Source organism: Chiloscyllium punctatum, chromosome 5 (genome assembly GCF_047496795.1).
Source record: "Chiloscyllium punctatum isolate Juve2018m chromosome 5, sChiPun1.3, whole genome shotgun sequence".
NCBI classification, from domain to species: domain Eukaryota; kingdom Metazoa; phylum Chordata; class Chondrichthyes; order Orectolobiformes; family Hemiscylliidae; genus Chiloscyllium; species Chiloscyllium punctatum.
Window position 1 is genome coordinate 8318195 of NC_092743.1, and position 22393 is coordinate 8340587.

A 22393-nucleotide genomic window follows, 5' to 3' on the forward strand; every position below is an offset into this window, starting at 1 on the left:
GCACCGAGGTACAGTGAAAAGTGTATAATGTTGCCACGCTCCGGCACTATCTTGGCTTACACAATTAATCAGTGAATAATTTATTGAACAAATTGTAAAATAATGAATACATTGATATGAATCAAACAGCTTCAAATATTCACTGCTCCCTCTCTGCTTCACCAGTTCCCACCATCCTGGCAATGTGCTCCTTTTGATAGAATCTCTACAGTATGGAAACAGGCTATTCAGCCCAACAACTCCACACTGACCTTCTCAACCAGACTCACCCCCTAACCATATCCCTACATTTCCCATGGATAATCCACACATCCCTGGACACTATGGGCAATTTGACGTGGCCAATCCACCCTAAACTGCACATTTTTGGATTGTGGGAGGAAATCGGAGCACCCAGAGGAAACCCACACAGACACGGGGAGAATGTGCAAACTCCACACAGACAGTCGCCCAAGGCTGGAATCAAACCGGGTCCCTGGTGCAGTGAGGAGCAGTGCTAACCACTGAGCCACCGTGCTGCCCATTCAGCCTCTCCCTATGGCTCAAATCCTCCAACAACATCCTTGTAAATCTTTTCTGAGCCCTTATCAAGTTTCATAAAATCCTTTCTGTAGCAGGGAAGCTACAACTTAACACAGTATTCCAAAAGTAGCCTAACCAATGTCCTGTACAGCCACAACATGACCTCCCAACTATTGTACTCAATACTCTGACCAATAAAGGAAAGCATACCAAACGCCACCTTCACTATCCTATCTACCTGCGACTCCACTTTCAAGGAGCTATGAACCTGCACTCCATGGTCTCTTTGTTCAGCAACATTCCCTAGGACCTTACCATTAAGTGTATAAGTCCTGCCCTGATTTGCCTTTCCAGAATGCAGCACTTCACATTTATCTAAGTTAAACTCCATCTGCCATTCCTCAGCCCATTAGCCCACCTGGTCAAGATCCCATTGTAATCTGAGGTAACCTTCTTTGCTGTCCACCACACCATTAATATTGGTGTCATCTGCAAACTTACAAACTATGCCTCTGACATACACAACCAAGTCATTTATATAAATGACAAAAAGCAGTAGACCCAGCACTGATCCTTGCGGCACACACTGGTCACAGGCTTCCAGTCCGAAAAAACAATTCTCCTGCCTTTTCCCCATAACTTTTGATTCCTTTACTGATTAAAACTCTTTAAACTTTTTTCAAAAAAAAATTACCCTGGAAGGCTAGGCAATAAAGAAGAAAATTTATTCTAATACACTTTAAAAAGTATATTTTCCCTTTGTATTTTTCATAAACATTAACCTCATTATTTCAAACACCGTACTGAAAGACATATTGAAAAGAAAAATCCTCAAAAGCATGCACACATCTATTCACGTGAAAAATAGCAAAAGAAAAAGTCTCCTTTAATCAAAGGTGAAACATTTTGAGTGAAGTGTTGTTGGAGAGATTGCAGGAATGTTCCTTGTCGAGATTAATGTGACACAAGATGCATTTACAAAAATGACTGTGAACAACAAATAGGTGGTATTCCTAACTGTGTTGGAAATGTTTTGTAGCAGGTACATCTTTGTTTCACACTATCGTCTTAACACCATACCTGGCTCATTTAACATTGAAACAAAAACAGAAATCCTGGATAAACTCAGCACTATCTTCGGAACTGATCGTAGCAAGTCAAACATGCTACACATGCTGGAGCCAAGGGGAACAGGGAAACGGATAGGTGGAGATGAAGCCCAGACAGAGCGACAGAGAGTTAGGGAGACAAAGGGATTGACGATTGTAAGAGGGGGAAGGAGAAAAGCTGCTAATGGGGCAATGAGGACGTGGGAATGGGTTGGCCATGCTGACAGAAGCCTGTGTCATGTCAGTGCCCGGGGTACGGGGGGGGAGCGGGGGGTGGGGCGGGGGGGGGGGTAGGTAAAGGACATGGAAGAAGGTGCCCAGGCCCTAAACCTATTCAACTCGTTACTGAGTCCCCAAGTGGAAAATAAGAAACTTGTGTTGAGCTTTGCTGAAGCAAGCCTGAGACAGAAATGTGAAGAAGGGTTACACCTGAAATGTTAAACTCTCCACCTCCTGATGCTGCCTGGTTTGCTGTGTTCTCCCACCCTCCTGCCTGTCCCTCCTGATGCTGCCTGCCTTGCTGTGTTCCCCCAGCCTCCTGCTTGTCCCTCCTGATGCTGCCTGGTTTGCTGTGTTCCCCCAGCCTCCTGCCTGTCCCTCCTGATGCTGCCTGCCTTGCTATGTTCCTCCAGCCTCCTGCCTGTCCCTCCTGATGCTGCCTGGCTTGCTGTGTTCCCCCAGCCTCCTGTCTGTCCCTCCTGATGCTGCCTGGTTTGCTGTGTTCCCCCAGCCTCCTGCCTGTCCCTCCTGATGCTGCCTGGTTTGCTGTGTTCATCCAGCCTCCTGCCTGTCCCTCCTGATGCTGCCTGGTTTGCTGTGTTCCCCCAGCCTCCTGCCTGTCCCTCCTGATGCTCCCTGCCTTGCTATGTTCCTCCAGCCTCCTGCCTGTCCCTCCTGATGCTGCCTGGTTTGCTGTGTTCCCCCAGCCTCCTGCCTGTCCCTCCTGATGCTGCCTGGTTTGCTATGTTCCTCCAGCCTCCTGCCTGTCCCTCCTGATGCTGCCTGGTTTGCTATGTTCCTCCAGCCTCCTGCCTGTCCCTCCTGATGCTGCCTGGTTTGCTGTGTTCCCCCAGCCTCCTGCCTGTCCCTCCTGATGCTGCCTGGTTTGCTGTGTTCCCCCAGCCTCCTGCCTGTCCCTCCTGATGCTGCCTGGTTTGCTGTGTTCCCCCAGCCTCCTGCCTGTCCCTCCTGATGCTGCCTGGCTTGCTGTGTTCATCCAGCCTCCTGCCTGTCTACTGTAGATTCCAGCATCTGCAGTTTCTTTGTGTCTGAGACAGCAATGTTGGCCGGGGAACACGGTGGTCCATGGAAGTGGTCAGCAACTGGAAGTTCAAGGTCATTTTTCCAGATAGAATGTAACTGTTCAGCAAAGCGATCACCCCGTTCCCCCCAGTGTAGAGGAGAACACACTGCGAGCAGGTAGACTGCTTATCGTAAAATGGACAGCGTGAGAGTTGGAGCCAGTTCCATTTCCATATTCAAAGTTTGGGAGAAGATTTGTTGCTCGGGTGCTCGTTGTTGTGGTTCTGTTCGCCGAGCTGGGAATTTGTCTATATAGGTATATTGGGTCCAGGTCGATGTGTTTGTTGACAAAATATACCGGTCACTACAGCGGACAGCTCGAACTGACAACCAGAAGCGGCAGAGACAGGCCACTATAAATGCCGGAGGAAACATCACAGAAGCGCTTCACAGGAGGCTCCCAAGCACTGAGGATGTCACCTAGACAGGGGACGAAACGTTTGCGAGACAAATTCCCAGCTCGGTGAACAGATCCATTTCCATATACACATCTCTTACACTCTTCATCCCAAGACAGCTGTACAACGGGAGGTGTTAATATTTCTGGCAGTGATTTAAAATCTGAGACAGAAAGGTAAGGTCTAGATTTGCCATTTTTATGCTTGCTATTACTTCCAGGAAGTTTCCTAGCAGGTGCTCCAATATGGCTCACAGCGACCTCCATCACATTGTCTTCCGCTCCTCAATTCATTGACAATGTATCCGGCCACTTTGGGGACCTGTCTCAATCAAGAGCATCATTCCTGCCACAATTGGAACTTTCCGGAACACTAGCTGCTGGTGCCCAAGCCTGAACACTCTCTGCCCTCTGAGGCAACGGAGATCTCAAAAACTCACAGAGGAAAGCTAGCTCTCAAACATTCCCGATAGGTACCTTAGCAACCACCAGAGGAGGCCAAGTCACAAAACGCTTCTGACCTGAAGTCCGATGGTGGAGTGCGTCAGTGCTGTCTACAGGGTTAATGTCCTCCTGAACTCCGCATGGGTAAATCCCACCGCCTTCTCTCCATTATCCCTGACTCACTCAAACTCAACTACTACACATTCACATCATGTAAGCTCATGGGCTTCCAGTCTCAATACTCTATCCATCCAATCACTGAGTGACTCTCACCCATCTCATCCTCAACCTCATCCTTCACAACTCCTAACCCTTCTTTTGCGCTAATCGGCAACACAAACCACAGAGACTGACAGCCTCCAAGTAGACACAAAGTGAGCGAGCACTGAGAAATAATAGGTGCAGGAGATATTGGGAAATCATGCTATGGTTGTACAGGACCTTGGGGAAGACTCTTCTGGAATACTGTGTCCAGGGCTGCTCGCCCAGCTATAGGAAGGATATTATTAAGCTGGAGAGGGGTCAGAAGAGATTTACCAAGATGTTGCCAGGTATGGAAGATTTGAGTTATAAGAAAAGGCCAGATAGATTGTGACTTTTTTCACTAGAGCACAGGAAGTTGGGAAGTGATCTTATAGAGGTTTATAAAATCATTTAGAAGCATGAGGAGGTATCTCATAGAACATATAATATCCCCAATGGTACTGGACAGGCTCGAAGTGGGGAAAATTTTCCAAATGTTGGGGAAGCCCAGAACTAGGGTCACAGTCCTAAGAATACAGGGTAAGTCATTCACGACTGAGATGAGGAAGAATTTTTTTCACACAGAGAGTTGTGACCCTATGGAATTTCCCCCCACAGGAAGCTGTTGGGACTAGTTTGCGAGATAGATTAAAGAGGAAGCTGGACAGGACCCTTGTGGCTAAAGAGATCAAGGGAAGAGAAAGTTGGAATAGAATACTGAGATTTCATGGTCAGCCATGATCATATTGAATGGTAGTGCAGGCTTAAAGGGCCAAATGGCCAACTCGTGTCCCCATTTACTATGTTGCTATGAAGGGTAGAGATAGAGTCAATGGGCGGTGCCTTTTCCCTAGGGTGGGGGATTTCAAGGCCAGGGGCCACAGTTGAGAGGAGAGAGATTTTGAAAAGACATGCCTTTGAAAAAGGCAACATTTTACACAGAGGTGTACATGTGGAATGGATTTCTTCAGGAAATGGTGGATGTGGGTGCAGTTACAACATTTAAAAGACATTTGGATTAGTACATGAACAGGGAATGTTTGGAGGGATATGGGCCAAGTGCAGGAAGGTGGGACTAGTTTAGTTTGGGATTATGTTTGGAATTGACTGGTTAGGCCAAAGGGTCTGTTTCTGTGCTGTCTGACTGTATGAGATGGCCGTGCTTCCCTGTATGCGAAACGACTGGGGTGAGGAGCGCGCAGGTCAAAGGTATCCCAGAGTTCCAAACAGAGCTCCCTAAGAACTGGCATTGATTCTGAGTTGGGCGGGGACTTCCATTTTGCACCCATTTCAGTTTAATAGCATTCTTCCTATAGCAAGGTGACCAGAATTGGACACAATGCTCCAAATGTGGTCTGACCAATGTCTCACATGTCTGTAACACGACCTCCCAACTCCTATACTCAGTGCTCTGACCAATGAAGGCAAGCGTGCCAAACGTCTTCCTCACCACCCTGTCTACCTGTGACACCACTTTCAAGGGACTGTGTACCTGAACCCCTCGGTCTCTCTGTTTGACAACATTTCCCAGGGCTCTACCATTAACTGTGTAACTCCTGTCCTGGTTTGCCTGACCAAAATGCAACACCTCACCTTAATTTATCTAAATTAAACTGCATTGAGCCTGGGACTTTTCAGATGAAGGCTGAAGGAGGATGCCAGGCAATGGGACATTGAAGGACATGTTTGTGAACAGACATTAAACTGGATTCTCAGAGAAGGAAACAGTATTTGGTAGGAAACCGCTAAGACTTTTAACTTTCACTGTCCAGTTTCGTGGGAGGGAACAGGGGAATAATATATATAAATGAGGTGAGTTGTGCTGTAAATGAGATGCAAATGAATGGAAATAAGACAGTCACTGCTCATCGGTGAGCCTCTGATCTCACCATTCAAACCTGGAGGGGAAAATCGAAAATCCTTTTCCTGACATTGAGAACCAGAGTTTTCACATTCACAACATATTTTACCACATGGCTCACTGTTATCCACATGAGAAAATGGATCCTCCTGTCCCTGCCTTTCACCAATCTAACCTATAGAAATATATGAAATAGAAACAGGAGTAGGCCATTTGGCCTTTCAGATCAATTCTGTAATTTAAAATGCTCAGGGATGATCTTTTATCTCAGCTTCTCTTGCCCATATGATCTCATCCTTACTATCTGGGTCCCCTCAATGATTGAATTTCCACAGCTCTCTGAGTGAGGGTATTCCGAAGATTCTCCACTGTCTGGGTGAACATAGAAGCTTGGCAAATAGGAGCAGGAGGAGGCCATTCAGCCCTTCGAGCCTGCTCCACCATTCAATAGGGTCATGGCTGATCATCCAACTCAGTGATCTCTCACTACTTTCTCCTCATACCTTTTAAATGTCTCCTCATCTCAGTCTTAAATTAACACCTTCCCAATCTGAGACTGTGATTCCAAGTACTACAAGTGACTTCAGATCTATAGTTGTCTGGCTGTCAGATCCAGACTAGATTTGGTGGCAAACAGAGTTAGTGCAGGCACGATGACCCATAGTCATAGAGTTATACACCTTCGACCCAACTCAATGCTGACCAGATATGCTAAGCTGAACTATCTCATTTGTCTCTGTTTGGCCCATATCCCTCTAAACATTTCCTATCCATGTACCTGTCCAAATGTCTTTAATTGTTGTAATTGTACCAGCCTCCACCACTTCCTCTGGCAGCTCATTCCATTCATGCACCATCCTCTGTGTGAAAAAGTTGCCCCTCAGGTCCCATAAATCCTTCCCCTCTCACCTTGTTTTGAACTCCCCTACTCTGGGGAAAAAGCAGTTCACTTTATCTATGAGCCTCATGATCTTACAAACCTCCATTAGGTCACCTCTCTAGCCTTTTACCCTTCAGTGAAAAAAGTCCCAGCCTATCCAGCCTCTCCTTATAACTCAAACTCTCCAATCTTGGTAACACTCTGTGAATCTTCCTTGCACCCTTTCCAGTTTTCCTTCCTATAGCAAGGTGACCAGAATTGGACACAATGCTCCAAATGTGGTCTGACCAATGTCTCGTACGGCTGTAACACGACCTCCCAACTCCTATACTCAGTGCTCTGACCAACGAAGGCAAGCGTGCCAAATGTCTTCCTCACCACCCTGTCTACCTGTGACACCACTTTCAAGGGACTGTGTACCTGAACCCCTCGGTCTCTCTGTTTGACAACATTTCCCAGGGCTCTACCATTAACTGTGTAACTCCTGTCCTGGTTTGCCTGACCAAAATTCAACACCTCACATTTATCTAAATTAAACTGCATCTGCCATTCCTCGTCTCATTGGCCCAATTGATCAAGATTCCTTTGTAGACTTCGATAACCTTCTTCACTGCCCACTATACCATCACCTGCAAACTAGAAATGACAAAAAACAGTGGACCCAGCACCAATCCTTGCAGCACACTGTTGGTCACAGGCCTCCCATGTGAACATCCTCTGTCTCCTGCCATGAAGCCAATTTTGTATCCAATTGGCTAGCTCTCCCTGGATCCCATGTGATCTAACCTTACTCAGCAGTCTACCATGCAGAACCTTGTCGAAGGCCTTGCTAAAGTCAGTGTAGACCATGTCTACCATGCTGCCTTGATCTATCTTGTTGGTCACCTCTTCAAAAATCTCAATAAAGTTTGTGAGACTGGCCTTTATCTGCTCCTGAACATTTCTGTGGTTTTGTGACTCTTACACATCCTCTGAAATGGCTCTATCAGGCCATTGATTGAAAATAATTCTGCTGTCACTATGTAAAATTTAATAGGTGTACAATCTTTAAAATTTTACTTCAGATCAGCTTTGTTTAATTTCTAATCCAATCTAAATAAAGCCTGCATATTTTAAATTGCATTCTACTCTTAACGTATTTCTGAAACCATCAACTTTCAATCATAAAGATGCCTCCAGCTTTTCCTTTATTACATCAATAAAACATTGTAGGACAAATCTTGTTAATCTTTTATGCTGCCTGTTAAAGTACATGACATGTTCCTCTCTGGAATGACCATTTGTTTTCAGAAATCAAGTTCTCTCTGTGTGGTATTGGCATTTAACAAATCCTTCCTCTCTCTCTCTCTTGGAGATTTCATCCAAACATTCTGATAGACATTCTGGAGCTTAACCAGTATTCAACTGAAGGGCAAGTATTTCTTAAAACATAATGCAAAGACACCACAGTCCTACCTGCTCATTAGAGAGAGAGACAACTGGTGGTGGTTTAACCTGAGGGTCACCACACCTCAGGCATAGGGAGAGGTTGAGAAGGACAGACTTTTATGGTAACCTCAGCCATGGTGAGAATTGAACCCACAGTGCTGGCATTAATTGTGATTTGGAGATGCCGGTGTTGAACTGGGGTATACAAAGTTAAAAATCAGGTTATAGTCCAACAAATTTAATTGGAAGCACACTAGCTTTTGGAGCGACACTCCTTCAAACCGGGAACATTCCTCGTCACAATGGACGTTTCCGCACTCTACACCAGCATCCCCCACAAGGATGGCATCGCAGCAACAGCCTCAGTACTCAACACCAACAACTGCCAGTCTCCAAACACCATCGTACAACTCATCCGCTTTATCCTCGATCAACCAATTCTTCATCCAGACACACGGAACAGCCATGGGGACCAAATTTGCACCCCAATATGCCAACATCTTTATGCACAGGTTCGAACAAGATTTCTTCTCTCTGCAGGATCTCTAACCAACATTGTACACCAGGTACATTGATGACATTTTCTTCCTCTGGACCCATGGCGAGGAGTCACTGATAAAACTACACAGTGACATCAACAAGTTTCATCCCACCATCAAACTCACCATGGACTACTCTCGACTATCTGTCTCATTCTTGGACACGTGTGTCTCCATCAAGGATGGACACCTCAGCACCACACTCTACCGGAAACCCACAGACAACCTCACAATGCTCCACTTCTCCAGCTTCCACCCAAAACATATTAAAACAGCCATTCCCTATGGACAAGCCCTACGCATACACCGGATCTGCTCAGATGAGGAGGAACGTGACGGACACCTGGAAGTATTCAAGGACGCTCTCACAAGAACGGGGTACGATGCTCAACTCATCGACCGCCAGTTCTCACGTGCCACAGCAAGGAACCGTAATGACCTCCTCAGGAGACAGACACGTGCTGCAACTGACAGGGTACCCTTCGTTGTTCAGTATTTCCCAGGAGCTGAAAAATTACGCCATGTTCTCCGTGACCTGCAACACATTATCAATGAGGTTGAGTACCTCACCAAGACCTTCCCCACACCTCCACTACTTGCTTTTAAACAACCGCCAAACCTCAAACAGATCATTGTTCATAGCAAACTGCCCGGCTCTCAGGATAACTCCATACAACCCTGTCATGGTGGATGCTGCAAGACGTGTCAGATTGTGGACATAGATACCACCATTACGCGTGGGGACACCTCCCACCTTGTACACAGCAGGTAGTCACGTGACTCAGCCAATGTTGTCTATCTTATACGTTGCAGGCAAGGATGCCCGGAGGCATGATACATTGGGGAAACCGAGCAAAGGCTACAACAACGGATGAATGGGCACCGCACAACAATCAACAGACAGGAGGGTGTCCTCCCAGTTGGGGAACACTTCAGTGGTCCAGGACATTCAGCCTCAGACCTTCGGGTGACCATCCTCCAAGGTGGACTTCGGGACAGACAGCAGAGGAAAGTGGCCAAGCAGAGGCTGATAGCTAAGTTCGGTACCCATAGGGAGGGCCTCAACCAGGACCTTGGGTTCATGTCACATTACAGGTGACCACCATTGCACTACACACACACACACAGATATTCCTACACACACACACTCTCACATACACAGGGACACAGGTACACACAGACGTGCACACAGACACCCACACACACCCTTATAGACACACAGACACCCACACATGCACCCCCTCACAGATTTAAGACACTCTGCACTCACTACACACACACATACACTTTCTCACACTCACAACCCTCACCCCAGAAACACACACACACACACACACACAAAGACCCACATGCACACATATATTTTGTGGGGTGAATTTGGACTTGCAGGGCTACATTGTACTTTGCTCAAAAACTGCATGAATTTATGTAAAACTCTGTTATCTCACTTTTTAGATTAGAATCAATCTAAACATCAGGTCATAGACAGAGAACACAGGGGGCTAACACCTTCAACATATTGTCTAGCTATCACCATTGTTAACAGCTAACCCGAGAATGCAACTTTTAAAAAAAGGTTTTGTGATTTACACATGAAAGAAGTGAAACTATCACTGTATTCTAACAGATGAAAGGCTTAACAGACAATCAATTCTTCAACGTATAATTTCAGTTACATCACACTGTAAATTTTTGCTATAAATTCTGTGTTACGATCAAGCCCTCCACTATCACCTGATGAAGGAGTGTCGCTCCGAAAGCTAGTATGCTTCCAATTAAACCTGTTGGACTCTAACCTGGTGTTGTGTGATTTTTAACTTGGCATTAATTGGTATTGCATATCAGCTACCAAGCCAACTGAGCTAAAGGGAGCACTGAGGCATGGCTGTGTCTTATTTTTTAATTTGAGATTGGATAAAGAAAAAAAAGCAAAGAAAATTTACAGCCCAGGAACAGGCCCTTCGGCCCTCCAAGCCTGAGCGGATCCAAATCTACTATCTAAACCTATCAGTCAATTGCTAACCATCTGTATCCCTCTCCTCCCCACCTAATCATGCATCTATCCAGACGCATCTTAAATCAATCTACCGTGCCCGCCTCTACCACCTCTGTTGGCAACGCATTCCAAACACCCACCACCCTCTGTGTGAAGTACTTGCCGCATGTATACCCCTTAAATTTTGCACCTCTCACCTTGAACCCGTGACCTCTCATTATTGAATCCTTCATCCTGGGAAAAAGCTTGTCTCTATCCACCCTGTCTCTACATATCCACTTCCTTCTTCCACCAATCACTGGTTCAGATTCCAAGGGCATAAAGAAAGTAGCCAGCTGGTGGCATTACTGGGCAAGTCAGGTCCAACACAGGAATCTGACTCAGACTTTTCTTTTAATCTTTACGATTTGATTTGATTTATTGTTGTCACATGTGCCTGCGTACAGTGAAAAGTTTTGTTTTGCGAGCAGTACGGGCAGGTCAGAGTAAACAAGGACATAAGATCACAGGGTGCTCAGACAGAGCAGGATACACAAGGCAACAGCTGCACAGGAGGTGCACCAAGCAAGATCAACATTCGATTCAAAATTTGGAAGGTCCATTCAGCAGTCTAATAACAACAGGGAAGAAACCATTCTTAAACCTGCTGGTGCATGTGTTCAAGCTTCTGTATCTTCTACCTGGCGGAAGAGGTTGGAAGAGATTATCATTGGTGTGAGAAGCCCTTTGATGATGTTGGCAGTCTTTCTGTTGCAATGAGAAGTGTAGATGGAGTCCATGGAAGGAAGTGTGGCTTCCGTGATCCTCTGGGCTGTGCACACAACCTTTTGCCATTTCTTATGGTCCTGCCCAGAGCAGTTGCCATACCAGGCAGGTATAGTACCCAGATAGAACCCAGATAAATTGGCCAGGGTCCTTATGGAAATGTCAAATTTCCTAAGCCTCCTGAGGAAATAAAGTTATCACTCAGTCTTCTTAACCATCGCATCTGCGGGGGAGGTGCAGGACAGATTGTCGGTTATCATCGCTCCTAGGAGCCTGACGGTCTCCACCCTCTCAACCTCAGCTCCACCGATGAAGTGATGGTCTTTCACTGAAACACAAGTGTGCGATGCTGCAGATTAAGCTTAAACAATAAAACAGAAGTGCATTACACAAAAGCAATGAAGAATTAAATAGAATTAGCTGAACTCAATGACAAGGGGGAAGAATATTAAAATGAAAAGAAAGAAGTTGAGACGGGATTTGAAGGGGATGGGGGTTCTGGAATGCTCTGCCTGCGAGGGGAGTTGAGGTAAGAAACCTCACAATCTTTAAAAAGAGTGCTTGGATGGGCACTTAATGTGTCATAACATTCAAGGCTATGGGCTGGAAAGTGGGACTAGTGTAGGGAGTAATGTCGTTCTGACATTACAGACCTGATGGACTGAAGGGCCTTATCTGTACTGTCCAATTCTGTGATTCAACACGCATCTGGATGGGTACATGAATAGGAAAGGTTTAGAGGGATATAGATCAAGTGTTGTGAATGGGACTAGATTAGGTTAGGATATCTGGTCGGCATTTTCGGATTGGGCCCAAGGGTCTGTTTCTGTGCTGTACATCTCTATGACTCTATGACTCTAAGCTGACTCCAGGCAAAGAACTGAGGAAGCTGTAGTCAGTGTATCTGCAAGCTTGGCTTTTAAAATAAATAGCTGAAAATGTGTTGCTGGAAAAGCAACACATTCCTGAAGAAGGGCTCATGCCCGAAACGTCGATCCTCCTGCTCCTTGGACGCTGCCTGACCTGCTGCACTTTTCCAGCAACACATTTTTCAGCTCTGATCTCCAGCATCTGTAGTATTCACTTTCTCCTTTTAAAATAAATACTTTGGCTACAACACGATAAAAGTTTCTTGCTCATATCAAACAAACAGGAATGGCTGTTGGAGGTTCCTGGGTACAGATGTTTCAGTAAGATTAGGGAGGATGGTAAAAAAGGAGGGGGGGTGGCATTGCTAATTAGAAATGGTATAACGGCTGCAGAAAGGAAGTTTGAGGGGGATCTGCCTCTGGAGGTAGTATGGGCTGAAGTCAGAAATAGGAAAGGTGCAGTCACCTTGTTGGGTGTTTATTATAGGCCCCCCAATAGCAGCAGAGATGTGGAGAAACAGATTGGGAAACAGATTTTGGAAAGGTGCAGAAGCCATAGGGTCGTAGTCATGGGCGACTTCAACTTCCCAAATATTGATTGGAAGCTCTTTAGATCAAGTAGATTGGATGGGGCGGTGTTTGTGCAGTGTGTCCAGGAAGCTTTTCTAACGCAGTATGTAGATTGTCCAACCAGAGGGGAGGCCATATTGGATTTGGTACTCGGTAACGAACCGGGACAAGTGGTGGGCTTGTTAGTGGGTGAACATTTTGGTGATGGCGACCACAATTCTGTGACTTTCACCTTGGTTATGGAGAGAGATAGGTGCGCACAACAAGGAAGTTTCTACAATTGGGGGAAGGGAAATTACGATGCTGTAAGACAGGATTTGAGGAGCATACGTTGGGAGCATAGGCTGTCAGGGAAGGATGTGGTGGAAATGTGGGACTTTTTCAAGGAGCAGATACGACGTGTCCTTGATATGTATGTACCGATCAGGCAGGAAAGAAATGGTCGTGTGAGGGAGCCTTGGTTGACGAGGGAGGTTGAATGTCTAGTAAAGAGGAAGAAGGAGGCTTACATAAGGTTGAGGAAACAAGGTTCAGACAGAGCAGTGGAGGGATACAGGATAGCCAGAAGGGACCTGAAGAAAGGGATTAGGAGAGCTAAGAGAGGGCATGAAAAATCCCTGGCGGATAGGATCAAGGATAACCCCAAGGCATTCTATGCGTATGTGAGAAACCTGAGAATGACGAGAACGAGGGTAGGTCCGATCAAGGACAGTGGTGGGAGACTGTGTATTGAGTCGGAAGAGATAGGAGAGGTCTTGAACAAATACTTCTCTTCAGTATTTACGAACGAGAGGGACTGTATTGTTGAAGAGGAGAGTGTGAAACGGACTGATAAGCTAGAAGAGATATCTGTTAGGAAGGAAGATGTGTTGGACATTTTGAACAACTTGAGGATAGACAAGTCCCCCGGGCCTGACGGGATATATCCTAGGATTATGTGGGAAGCAAGAGAGGAAATTGCAGTACCGTTGGCAATGATCTTCTCGTCTTCACTGGCAACGGGGGTGGTACCAGGGGACTGGAGAGTAGCGAATGTTGTGCCCCTGTTCAACAAAGGGAATAGGGATAACCCCGGGAATTACAGGCCAGTTAGTCTTACTTCTGTGGTAGGCAAAGTAATGGAAAGGGTACTGAGGGATAGGATTTACGAGTATCTGGAACGGCACTGCTTGATTAGGGACAGCCAGCACGGATTTGTGAAGGGTAGGTCTTGCCTTACAAGTCTTATTGAATTCTTCGAGGAGGTGACCAAGCATGTGGATGAGGGTAGAGCAGTGGATGTAGTGTACATGGATTTTAGTAAGGCATTTGATAAGGTTCCCCATGGTAGGCTTATGCGGAAAGTCAGGAGGCATGGGATAGAGGGAAATTTGGCCAATTGGATAGAAAACTGGCTAACCGGTCGAAGTCAGAGAGTGGTAGTAGATGGTAAATATTCAGCATGGAGTCCAGTTACAAGTGGAGTTCCGCAGGGATCAGTTCTGGGTCCTCTGCTGTTTGTAATTTTTATTAATGACTTAGATGAGGGAGTCGAAGGGTGGGTCAGTAAATTTGCAGATGATACAAAGATAGGTGGAGTTGTGGACAGTGAGGAGGGCTGTTGTCGGCTGCAGAGGGACTTAGATATGATGCAGAGCTGGGCTGAGGAGTGGCAGATGGAGTTCAACCCTGCCAAGTGTGAAGTTGTCCATTTTGGAAGAACAAATAAGAATGCGGAATACAGGGTTAATGGTAGGGTTCTTGGTCAGGTGGAGGAACAGAGGGATCTTGGGGTCTATGTACATAGATCTTTGAAGGTTGCCACTCAGGTGGATAGAGTTTGTAAGAAGGCCTATGGAGTATTATCGTTCATTAGCAGAGGGATTGAATTCAAGAGTCGTGAGGTGATGTTGCAGCTGTACAGGACTTTGGTTAGGCCACATTTGGAGTACTGTGTGCAGTTCTGGTCGCCTCACTTTAGGAAAGATGTGGAAGCTTTGGAGAGGGTGCAGAGAAGATTTACCAGGATGTTGCCTGGAATGGAGAGTAGGTCGTACGAGGATAGGTTGAGAGTTCTCGGCCTTTTCTCGTTGGAACGGCGAAGGATGAGGGGTGACTTGATAGAGGTTTATAAGATGATCAGAGGAATAGATAGAGTAGACAGTCAGAAACTTTTTCCCCGGGTACAACAGAGTGTTACAAGGGGACATAAATTTAAGGTGAAGGGTGGAAGGTATAGGGGAGATGTCAGGGGTGGGTTCTTTACCCAGAGAGTGGTGGGGGCATGGAATGCGCTGCCCGTGGGAGTGGTAGAGTCAGATTCATTGGCGACCTTTAAGCGGCATTTGGATAGGTACATGGATGGGTGCTTAATCTAGGATAGAAGTTCGGCACAACATCGTGGGCCGAAGGGCCTGTTCTGTGCTGTATTGTTCTATGTTCTATGTTCTCTAAACATTAGTGCAGATAAAGTTGTAGGTCAGATAGCACGGAAACAGACGGTTCGGTCCAACTAGTCCACGCTAACCATAATCTAACCATAAACTAAACGAGTCCCCACCTGCCCACATTTGGCCCATATCCCTCCAAATCTTTCCTATTTGTGTACTTATCTAAGTGTCTTTTAAATGTTGTAACTGTACTTTCATCCATCACTTCCTCTGGATGTTCATTCCACACACGAGTCACTGTCTGTGTAAAAACTTTGCCCCCATCTCTTGTTTTAAATCCTTCCTCAAAAATATGCCCGTTAGTTTTCAACACCCCCTGCCTTGGGGAGAAGCCCTTTGCCTTTCTCCTGGTCTATATTTGGCGTCTGATGAAGAATTTAAATAATCGTTTGACAGGAAAGCATCAGCCACAGAAGGGAAAGATGTACCTGGGGGTTACCACATATCAGGCGCACATGAATAAAATAAAACCCTTTGCAATTCATTCAGTCAATTGCAGATCATTTCGGAAGCTCCCGCAGGGTGGTGTAGACGCAGAGTTGAGGGAATTCTGCTGTCTGTGTTAACCCTGCTGCTTTACCCTGCTGCCTCTAGCTATCCACTGGGGGAAAAGCCTTAGTCAGAGCCTGGTTAACAGCACAAGGCCTGCAGACTGATTGATATCCTGGAAGGAGTCAGAGGTACAAATTGGAGTCACCTTGACAACAACAGGCAGTGCAGCTAGCTCGTACTAATATCACCACATCTCAAAACAAGAACAACATGCATTGATGTAGCGCCCTTAATGTTAAACACAGCAATGTGCCCTGCTGGAACATACAGCTGGATCTGATTGAACGCGATATTTCCGTTCCCACGCGATCCCACGTTATAAGAAAATTGTGTAATAGCAGCACCATTTAAACCAGAATCGCAGAATCGCCAAAACAGGTAAGGAAAGCTTGTGTTCTACAAGCAATGGCCTAAATTCTTCAATCGCATTATAGCCAATTCGTGTTGAAGAAACGCGCATTATAGCAGAGCCAACTGTAATCGGAACAGATTCGGAACCTCGCCACGTGAGACGTTATTTTCAGTTGGGATGTCCCAAAGCTTGGGTAAAGTGTTAGGCTTTAAGGAAAGCCAAAAAGAATGGGAGGGAGAGAATGACAGAGCTTGGGACACAGGCAGCTGAACACAAATACTGTAGGATTTACAATCGTATTCTCACAAGGCCAGGAATGGGCCATTCTGACCTTCGGGGGTGAGAGTGAAGTGTAAGACAGCTCTCCCTGAGCCTACCTGGACACCCGTAGCTTCCCTTTGTTGCTCTGTCCCCTCAGCCTGCACTACCACGACATGGGAATATCAAACCTTTGACAACGAGCAAGGAACTGACTGTACCGAACCAGCCTGCACTTGTAGAACTTGTAATACAGTTCCCAAAACCACATCTGATTCTAATGGACAGCGTTTGCTGAATAATCCCAAGTGTGTGAAGAATTGCACTGATTTGGTATTGTCCGTCAGTGTAATGCACTTGTGCATACTGCAAGTTGCATAAGTTAATACATGGGACTCTGTTCTACATAGACAGAGAGAACATGTACACACACTGTGCCTGTTTTAATTCAACTAAATCCATCACAGCTGGTCACTGGTTCATTTATCAGGGCAATGCCCTGACCAATCAGGATCGACTAGTTGCAGGTGGGAACACCACCCCCTGTAAGCTCCCCCACAAGCCCCTCACCATCCTTGGCAATATATCACCGTTCCTTCAGTGTCGCTGGGTCAAAACTTGGAATCCCCTCCCTGAGGGCATTGTGGGTCCACCCACAGCACACAGATTGCAGTGATTCAAGAAGGCAGCTCACCCCCACTGGGGCAACTGGGGACGGGCAATAAAACACTGACATAGCCAGTGATGCCTTTATCCCACGATTGAATAAAAGAAACAATTTGCTTTAAAATTTAAACAAAGTCTGGCTGTTAACTGTCAATTAAGATTAACAGGTACATTCACCAGACAACCCCTCTACCAATCAGAGTCCACCTGTCAAACAATGAGCACTATTCTCTCAAACAAGATAAAAGTTGGCTTTCCCCTTGAATTGGAATTTTTGTGAATGGTCCTGATGAACACAATGTGAAAAGCTTTGACAAATTATGTCTTTGACACCCATGGTCTGTGCAGTCAAATGACTACTTCCTCAGGAAGATGGTAAACAGAGAAAGAGAAGTAGCATTCACATCTGGAACTGAGACTCTGCCTTTGAGAAACCCCCTCTTCCTGTTTACCAGCTCAGACTCTAGACACTGTGGACCTTCTTCAAGCCTTCGCCAAGGGACTGCAGCCGGATGGGAAGCAGCAGGAACGCTGCAGGATCTAGCACTCCCTGGAGTTTTAATGAGTTTTAAGCTGACTTTTGGTGGGGCTTCTAGTCAGCCCATGGTTTTTGTTTACTTTGGTGTCCCCTTCTTCCTTGCCAGCAAGTCCAGTTCCAATGTCACCTCTTAAAGCCCCCATTCTGTTGGCAGAACATACTGAGTTTATAACTTCCTCATTCTGGATTAGTGGTGCTGGAAGGGCACAGCAGTTCAGGCAGCATCCAAGTAGCTTCGAAATCAACATTTCGGGCAAAAGCCCTTCATCAGGAATAATAACTTCCTCAGTTATGGGAAGCACGCCAAACATTTTCTCAATAATGTGACTTTTGTAAAATATAGTTCAGGGCTCCCAGATGCGAAATTAATGATTGGACCCAGTGCACAGATGGAAACTCTCCTGGGCAGAGATGAAGAAAAATGTGACTTTGGACTTGGCCAGTGGCAAAGAATGTAATTCCATGTTGTGACTTACTCTGAGTCTACACATGCTGTGAGCTTTTGGGTCACAGTCTCACCTGTGGTTCAGAAACCCTGGGTTCGAGCCTTCCTTGTCTGACCACGGAAGGTTGGTTTGTGCCATGATGAAAGAGATGGATAGTCAGCCGGCCAGTCCTCTCAGAACTGCAGGCAGCAAGATCTGGAGAGTCTCTGAGTCAAACATCCTGCAGGAGGCAATAGCAGGCCACTTCACTTGAGTGTGTTCATGAGTGTTCATGAATGTGGAAGGATCCAATGGAGGTCCGTGGTCCAACTCAGAAACCAGGATGGAAGGAAAGATGGGCTTAGAGTTCAGAGGTCTACAGAGCAGATAAAAGCCCTTTTGGCCCATCATGCCCATGTGAGCTATCTAACTGTTCCAATTCTAATTTCAACACTTGGCCACAGACCTGTTTGAATGCTTTGGCTTTGCAAGTGTGTATCTAAATGCAAACTTGTGACAAACGTACAAAATGTAGCCCATTGTGTCAATGCCAGGTCTCTGAAGGAGCTATCCTGTCACTCTCAGAGATTAGATTAGATACAGTGTGGAAACAGGCCCTTCAGCCCAACCAGTCCACACCAACCCTCCACAGAGTAACCCACCCAGACCCATTTCCCTCCAAATGATGCACCTAAGACTACAGGCAATTTAGCATGGCCAATTCACCTGACCTGCACATTTTTGTACTGGGGGAGGAAACCCACACAGACACGGGGAGAATGTGCAAACTCCACACAGACAGTCACCAAGGCTGGAATTGAACCTGGGGCCCTGGTGCTGTGAGGCAGCAGTGCTAACTACTAAGCCACTGTGCCACCCACAAAGTGACTCGCAAAGTTGTAAGTCTCTTGCCTTCTCCAGAGAGGTCTGGAGGCATGGCTATTGTAGATGTTTAAGCCTAGAAGACAGACCCTAGAAGAACAAGGACAGCGTCAAAAGGACAGGAAGGCGAAGCTGAGACCACAAATAGATCAGACAGGCTTGTACCGAGCAGACTCGTGCTTTATTGCCAAAACGGGTATTTTGGTCTGAAAGAAACACAGAAATTGCTGAAGAAACTCAGTGGGTCTGGCAGCATCGATGGAGAGAGAAATGCTGTTAATGCTTTGAGTCCAGTAATCCTTTATCAGAGCTGTTCAACACTCTCACTGGACTCAAAATATAAACCATTTTTCTCTCAACCGGTACTCAGACCATCTGGTTTAGTTTCAGATGCTGATCTCTGTATTTAGTTTGCAATGGCCGACTTGACTTTCACTGTCACAGCTTCTTCATCATTCTAAACTCTCTTAGAAAGTGTTTGTCCAGTTAAGGACATTTGGCAACATCAGGATGACTGGACAATGTTCTGGACGAGTTGAGACTCCTTTGTTACTGTAGCAATCTGTGCACATGTGATTAGATTGCTGACAGTGTGGAAACAGGCCCTTCGGCCCAACAAGTCCACACCGACCCACCGAAGCGTATACCACCCAAACCCATACTCCTACATTTACCCCTTCACCTACCACTACGGGCAATTTAGCATGGCCAATTCACATAACCTGCACATTTTTGGAGTGTGGGAGGAAACCGGAGCACCCGGAGGAAACCCACGCAGACATGGGGAGAATGTGCAAACTCCGCACAGAGAGTCGCCTGAGGTGGGAATTGAACCCGGGTCTCTGGCGCTGTGAGGCAGCAGTGCTAACCACTGTGCCACCGTGCCACCCACAATATCCAATCCTGACCTGAAAAGGTATCATCCAAAGCCCAATCATCTTCAGCTGCTTCATTAACGACCTTCCCTCCATCATAAGGTCAGAAGTGGGAATGTTTGCCGATGATTGTACAATGTTCAGCAGCATTTGCAGGATAGGTCCTCAGATACTGAAACTGTCTACATCCAAGTGCAACAAGATCTGGACAATATCCAGGCTTAGGCTGACAAGTGGCCAGTAACATTCATGCCACACAATTGCCAGACAATGACCATCTCCAACAAAAGAGAATCTAACCAACCAAAGTGGAATACTCCCCACTTGCCCTGGATGGGGGGGGCAGCTCCAACAACACTCAAGAAGCTCGACACCATCCAGGACAAAGCAGCCCCCGCTTGATTGGCCCCACATCCACAAAGATTCAATCCTCCACCACCCAGTCTCAATAGCAGCAATGTGTACCATCTACAGGATGCACTGCAGAAATTCACCAAAGATCCTCAGACAGCACCTTCCGAACCTGTGACCATGTCCATCTAGTTATTTTTCCAGGGGTGGGGAAGTTTGAAGTTTTGTTGCACTTGAAGGATAAATTTAAAAACAATAAGGTTTACCATGACAGTAAAGATAGAGTTTAGAGAAAAATATCCAAAGCAAAATATCAGTAATTTAACGGAGTAAATATAAAAGGCCGGTTAAGAAGTGCCAATCTTCTTTTGACTTGTTGATTAAGGATCATAGCTAGAGAGTGCCCATTTGAGAAGAGGTAGGGACAGGGCCGAGCTAAGGAGCTGGATGTAACGAATATTACATTTTCAATTATTTCTCTGCTGCACCATACAAACCAAATTCAGAAACAAAAAACAGAAATGGCTGAAAGAGCTCAGAGAAAGCAGACCAAGTGAACCATCCTCAGAATTGCCGAAACGTGAAGTCTGCTTTCTCTCCACAGATGCTGCCAGACCTGCTGAGTTTTTTTTTCTGTTTTTGTCTCTGATTTACAGCATCCGCAGTCCTTTCGGTTTTTATTCAAACTGGGTTCAGTCAGTTTGTGTGAAAGTTGAGTGAGGAGCTAGTTGCCTTACAGTCCACGGATTGTTTTATTGGTGAGGGAGCAGACGTTGCAGAAGGGTGTGTGTCTGTGTCTGTGTCTGTGTGTGTGTGTGTCTGTGTGTGTGGCTGTGTGTGTGTGTGTGTGTGTGTGTCTGTGTGTGTGTGTGTGTGTGTGTGTCTGTGTGTGTGGCTGTGTGTGTGTGTGTGTGTGTCTGTGTGTGTGTGTCTGTGTGTGTGTGTGTGTCTGTGTCTGTGTGTGTGTGTGTGTGTCTGTGTGTGTGTCTGTGTGTGTGTGTGTGTGTGTCTGTGTCTGTGTCTGTGTGTGTGTCTGTGTCTGTGTGTGTGTGTGTGTCTGTGTGTGTCTGTGTGTGTGTGTGTGTCTGTGTGTGTGTGTGTGTGTGTGTGTATGTGTGTGTGTGTGTGTCTGTGTGTATGTGTGTGTGTGTGTCTGTGTGTATGTGTATGTGTGTGTGTGTCTGTGTGTCTGTGTGTGTGTGTGTGTGTGTGTGTCTGTGTGTGTGTGTGTCTGTGTGTGTGTCTGTGTGTGTGTGTCTGTGTCTGTGTCTGTGTGTGTGTGTGTCTGTGTCTGTGTGTGTGTGTGTGTGTGTCTGTGCGTGTGTGTGTGTCTGTGTGTGTGTGTCTGTGTCTGTGTGTGTGTGTGTGTCTGTGTGTGTGTGTGTGTGTCTGTGTGTGTGTGTGTGTGTGTGTCTGTGTGTGTGTGTCTGTGTGTGTGTGTGTGTCTGTGTGTGTGTGTCTGTGTCTGTGTGCGTGTGTGTGTGTCTGTGTGTGTGTGTCTGTGTGTGTGTGTGTGTGTCTGTGTGTGTGTGTCTGTGTCTGTGTGTCTGTGTGTGTGTGTGTGTGTGTGTGTGTGTGTCTGTGTCTGTGTGTGTGTGTGTGTGTGTGTGTGTCTGTGTCTGTGTGTGTGTCTGTCTGTCTGTGTGTGTGTGTGTGTGTCTGTGTGTACGTGTCTGTGTGTGTGTGTGTCTGTGTGTACACTCTCTACCTGTTTATCCCATATTCATGTGTCCATCCACTCCCTTCCCTTCACTTGCCCCCTATGTGTGCGCACTCTCCATCTCCCACTCACACACATTCTGTCTCTTCTGATCCTTTCCACACTCAGACACAAGCACATCCTGCCGTCTTGATTCCCTCCTGAAAAGGTTTCTCAAAATCATGCACTAGTTGGACAAAGTAAATACCGAGAGGGTGTACCTGCTCAGAAAAGACGCAGGAACAAGACACCATGGGTTTGGAGTGAAGTGGAATGGAAGCCAGAGTGATGTAAGAAAAGCCTTTCTCACTCAGCAAGTGGTTAGGGTTTGGAATGCACTGCATGGAAATATAGAATAGAATCATAGAACCCCTACAGTGTGGAAACAGGCCCTTCGGCCTAGCAAGTCCACATCAACCCTCTGAAGAGTAACCCACCCAG